General features: G+C 39.9%; 1 long non-coding RNA gene across 2 annotated transcripts; it reads left to right on the top strand.

Annotated features, from left to right (window-relative positions):
* Positions 1-227: 227 nt before the first annotated feature.
* On the top strand, positions 228-4,304 carry LOC134956937 (uncharacterized). Of its 2 annotated transcripts, XR_010186315.1 has the most exons (6): positions 228-262; positions 670-768; positions 874-987; positions 1,127-1,241; positions 2,062-2,142; positions 3,309-4,304. It is a non-coding gene; the product is annotated as an uncharacterized LOC134956937 (long non-coding RNA). The 2 variants fall into 2 exon arrangements; XR_010186314.1 differs by lacking the exons at positions 2,062-2,142; positions 3,309-4,304 and having other exon boundaries at positions 1,127-1,409.
* The last annotated feature ends 1,188 nt before the right edge of the window (positions 4,305-5,492 follow it).

The raw sequence follows: 5,492 nt of genomic DNA, 5'->3' as shown, positions 1-5,492 counted from the left end.
TCATAGACACTTAAGTTGTTTTTAAGCACAATTCACTTTTTTCTTTCAAATTAAAATGATCATCTAAATCTAGGAATTATTCTAATCCTATTAAGTGTGGAATTATGTTTAGAATAGGAGCAGTATCCAGGAAAAACTAATAATTAGAGCCACTAATTACAGGAAGTGAGAATTGCACTGAGATGAATAAATAGCAGTCTCAGTGCTGTGCCAGTTCATTTTGGATTTGGCTGTTACTTGTGTCTCTTTCCTGGTGGCTGCAGTAAGTATTTGGAATGCATTGTACTAGACTGTATTTGTCTAATATGTAAGACTTGTATGTTTAAATTGTAATCAATGATATTGTGATCTAAGTGAGCATCTGATTTTTTTGTATTATCATGTATTAAAATTATGAATGGAATTATTATTAAATAGATATTATGAAAATGAGTTTGATATGATGCAACTATGTGGTATTGAAAGAAACACAATTGTAATGAGATTGGATACCATTATTAGTATTGTATATGAAATTAGCTCTATGTTACAGAAATCGATACTGAGTGGTGCAGTTATTCACTATATGTAAATTTATTGAACACACCGTTTATTATTATTTTTTTGGAGTTTGTGATATAATTGCACTTTAAAGTTTATGTAGCTGAAATGTTGTTAAATATTCTTTAGGGTTCAAATTTAACAGACCCTGCATACAAACTGAAAAGAGTCTGCAATCAGGTTCATTAACTAGCTGAATACCCTTAAAGGCGTATGCGTTTATGCTTGGTATGTATAAAATTATATGATAAGACACCACACCTGATAGCACCCAGTAAAAATATGTCCGAATATTAAAATTATGGACTTCTAACCAATTAATAATATCCATAGGTTTTACCATCCTACGACCATTCTGGGTTTATTATCCATCTTTATTAAAAGTTGGTCCTATATATATGGACTATGGATGTTTTATATCCATGAAGACCTTTGTTCCTTTTTTTGGTATGTATATATTTCCTTCTCCATTTTCTCCTCCATTTTCCTTCCTTATGTGTATATGCATATATGTGTGTATATAAAAACTATAAAAATTATCCTAGAAATTTTAAAGGACCATTTAATCACCCGTTTTATGTTTTAGTGATACCATACAGAAACCCCTGATGAAGTCGTTCTGACGAAACGCGTTGGGTCGAATCAGTTACGGTCTCTTATTTAGTTCATCAGTACACCCTACAGAATATACACCTATAAGGGTGAGGGTGTTCTTTAAAGGTTTGAACATAAACCTATTGACTGTATCTGGATGTATTTCTTTTAAGAATGTTTATATGAATATATGGAACCTTTTATTTGTAAAAAAAATGTTCATATGAATTTATGGAATTCTATGTTTTTTTTAATAAAAACAAATTGGTATCATATCTAATTTAGGCCATTCTGGCCGTCTTTTTGTTCGTGTGTGTTCTCTGGTGTGAAGGTATACTTGCAGGTGATACCAGTTATAAGAATCCACACCGTGGAAGAACAGCTACTGGAAATACTAAAATCTGAGTGTTTAAAGTTATACCAAGCGCAATTGGTTATTGTTTTGTGTATATATATATATATATATATATATATATATATATATATATATATATACACACACACACACACATACACACATACACACATACACACATACATACAGATGTAGCCATGCTCCTCTTACTGCGATCCTGACTGCTGCGTCATGGCATGCTGTGACTATTTGCAACCGGCGATCGCTTCATTAATTCTTTGAAAAGTAATGAAGAGATCTCCAGCTGCGAATAGTCAGATCACAGCAAAGATGAGCATGGCTACATCGGTATATATATATATATATATATATATATATATATATATATATATATATATGAAGGCATAAAATAAAAAATGAAGGGTGAGTGTGGGTGATTAGCTTGAGGTTAGATGGGAGCATAATATGCTGGCAAAATATTATTTTATTGGAGCAAAAAGTGCATGATACCTGGAGCGCTCCTTAACCTGCTCAGGAGTTTTTTTCCCCTGACAACTTGCTTGTTTTGACAGATGTTGAGGAAACTTGAAGACCTATTCCATCTCTATTTAATACAGTACAGGGACATCCTATTTCCTGGTCACTGGAAAATTGTAAGTAAACAGTCCTTAAGTTCTACTTCTCATATGCAGTACAAAAAACAGAGGCATACCTCCCAACATAACCCTCTCCAGGAGGGACACAATGTTCTGCTCCTGGGCTTCCCTCTTAATTTACTGTATAATTGTCATAACCTTTGGTGAAATGCCTTTCTTATACATTAAACTGTTCAACACACGTGACGGCAATCTTAAATGAAGAGAAAAGTCCAGAAACAGAGCATTTTGTCCCTCCTGGAGAGGTACTTTTTGGGAGGTATACAGAGGGCTGGTTTTACCAGACAGACTATATCTAAAGAAACAGACTCTATATCTAGAGTTTGTCTTCAATATGGTCCTTTGCAATATATATATATATTTTTTTTTCTGCCACCACATTCTCAACCAGCCAGAGGATTAACAGGTCTACACCCAGTTTAGACTTTTCTTTTTGAATTAGGGAAAGGGGAAAAAATAGGCTTACAGTACCCTTATTCTGATCTGGGTTAACTAAACAATACATGGGTTTCTGTCATGATTCTGATTTATTTCATTCATGTACCAAGTAACCCTTATGCCTTTCCTCTTGTCCTGAAGTGCGTTCAGACCAGCTGGTAACTACTTGTGTGCTTGTTTGCAGAGTATACAGATGTGTCCTCTTACATCCTTGCTGCAGTCACCCTAAACAGCCCTTGAAGTTGTACCATGCCATGGCAGGACTCAGTAGTGGCAAGCATATTTTTTTGCATTTTTTTTCTGTGAAAAAAAAGTGTCTTAGATGCAAAGTAATGCAATAGGACACACACGCAGCTTCTGCTAATTATATGCAGCATGCCTATATTCTGTGTAATTGGAGCTCTATCTGCATCTGAAATGCCACGTTAGTTTCCATGAAAACACTGAAGCATTGCATTTTGTATACAAATACAGTCACAGTCACACACAGAATATAGGCATACATATCATTTTAATCAGCTGAAGCTGATTGTACATCATATTACATTATTTCATATCTAAGACACATTTTCGTGGAAAAAACGGAAAAATAAAGTCGCTCATTACTGCCAAGTCACCTGGCACTCATGCGTTATGTGAAATGCGACTTGTAGTGCACGGAGCAAAGATGTATGCAAGCGAGCCTCTCTGTGTGCAGTAATGTGATGCTGTCACTGTCATCACAGTGTCTCATATGGAGTCGGCGCCGGACCTCGTCATCTTGGCTTCTGGTCACATGTCCATAAAGCACCAATGGGAATAGAAAGAAGCAGCACCAGTTGGAAACAGCTATGACTACACAGATCAGCTAATCACCCAAGGATCCAATTGGCAGTCAAGCAGTAGCCAAGTGATTTCCCTGACCAACCACTGGAGATCTAGAGGTATAAGACCCTGCAAAGACTCTTCCTGTTGTCAGTGCTTTGTTGTCCATTGCCATGCTAGGGCTCCTGCAGTGGTTTCCTGAATGAATATCCTGATGAGGACTTTAGTGCATTGCCATTTTGCACACACTGACTTTGTTTACGAGCCATGCCCTGGTTGATCTGCAAACCAGTCCTGCTCTACAGTCCAGAGCTCAAGTAATTCAGCTGTGTCCCAGCTGTTCCGCAAACCTCACAAACCAAAAAAGTGACAACACGTGGCGCTACCGTAACCAAAAATGCACCCTAAATGGCAAATAGGGAAATGTTCACATGAACTGAAAGAAATGTGCAGTATTATTTCACTTACATAATTGTTTAAAAATTCTAGAACAAAAAGAAGAAAAAACACAATAGTGCAATAAAAGATGATAATAGGCCAAAGAATCCTTTTATTGGTTCCACTCACATAACTAGGAATAATCTGTGCAAATCATCCTCATATATGGTATAATCCAAGATTTCCAAAAGTGATCAGCAAGGCACTGGAAACTGCCACAGCTCCTCAGTCAGGAAGGAGAAGACCCAGACATACAAGAGATATTCTTTCCAAGATGGATACGTCTGAAAATCGGTTATCAGGACATAGCCAAAGAGTGCGAGGAAGCCAATATAGGACACAACATTATACCAGAACTTGATTATTGGGGCATTGAAGAAGACCATGAACTTCCAGAGATAGCTGTCAGGTTTGGGTGGTTTGCAGGCTGTTCAGAGAAGCAAGGTTTGCAGGCAGAGCTGTGGAACAACCTGAACCAAGGAACACGGAACACAAACCGTGGCCATTTGAAATATAGTGCCGACCACCAGCCAATCAAAGCTCACGGCTCCTGATTGGCTGGCGGTCCGCACCATGGCCCTCATTCCGAGTTGATCGGTCGCAATGCGAATGTAGCAGAGTTACACACGCTAAGCTGCCGCCTACTGGGAGTGTATCTTAGCTTCTTAAAAGTGCGACCGAAGTAATCGCAATATTGCGATCACAAACCTCGTAGCAGTTTTGGAGTAGCTTCAGACTTACTCTGCCTGTGCGATCAGTTCAGTGCTTGTCGTTCCTGGTTGACGTCACAAACACACCCAGCGTTCGCCCAGGCACTCCCACCGTTTCTCCGGCCACTCCTGCGTTTTTTCCGGAAACGGTAGCGTTTTCATCCACACGCCCCTAAAACGCCGTGCTTCCGCCCAGTAACACCCATTTCCTGTCAATCACATTACGATCGCCGGAGCGATGAAAAAGCCGTGAGTAAAATTCCTTTCTTCATAGCAAAGTTACTTGGCGCAGTCGCAGTGCGAACATTGCGCATGCGTACTAAGCGGATTTTCATTGCGATGCGATGAAAAATACCGAGCGAACAACTCGGAATGAGGGCCCATATTTCAAATGGCCGCGCGGCGCGCAGTCGGACATGTCATCAGCGCCGCCACGGGTACTTACTTCAGAGCGGGGAGACGCGCTGTGGCTGCCTTCCAGTGGACACTCCTCATCTCCTCCCCTCAAACACAGCGGCGGATGCGGGAGGGGGACAACAATTGTATTTGTATATGTGGCACTGCTGGGGGGGAGGCATTATTTGTATATGTGGCACTGCTGGGAGGAGGCATTATTTGTATATGTGGCACTGCTGGGGGCATTAATTTTATATCTGGCACTGCTGGGGGGCACTAATTGTATATGTGGCACTGCTGGGGCCACTAATTGTGTATCTGGCACTGCTGGGGGGTACTAATTGTATATGTGGCACTGCTGGGGGGCATTATATGTGTATCTGGCACTGCTGATGGGCATTATTTGTGTATCTGGCACTGCTGGGGGCATTATTTGTGTATCTGGCACTGCTGATGGGCATTATTTGTGTATCTGGCACTGCTGGGAGGCATTATTTGTGTATCTGGCACTGCTGAGGGGCATTATTTGTGTATCTGGCACTGCTGAGGGGTATTATTTGT

Source organism: Pseudophryne corroboree, chromosome 9 (assembly GCF_028390025.1).
Source record: "Pseudophryne corroboree isolate aPseCor3 chromosome 9, aPseCor3.hap2, whole genome shotgun sequence".
NCBI classification, from domain to species: Eukaryota; Metazoa; Chordata; class Amphibia; order Anura; family Myobatrachidae; genus Pseudophryne; species Pseudophryne corroboree.
The sequence above is the reverse complement of the archived record's forward strand: the minus strand, read 5'-3'. Positions and strand labels throughout refer to the sequence as shown.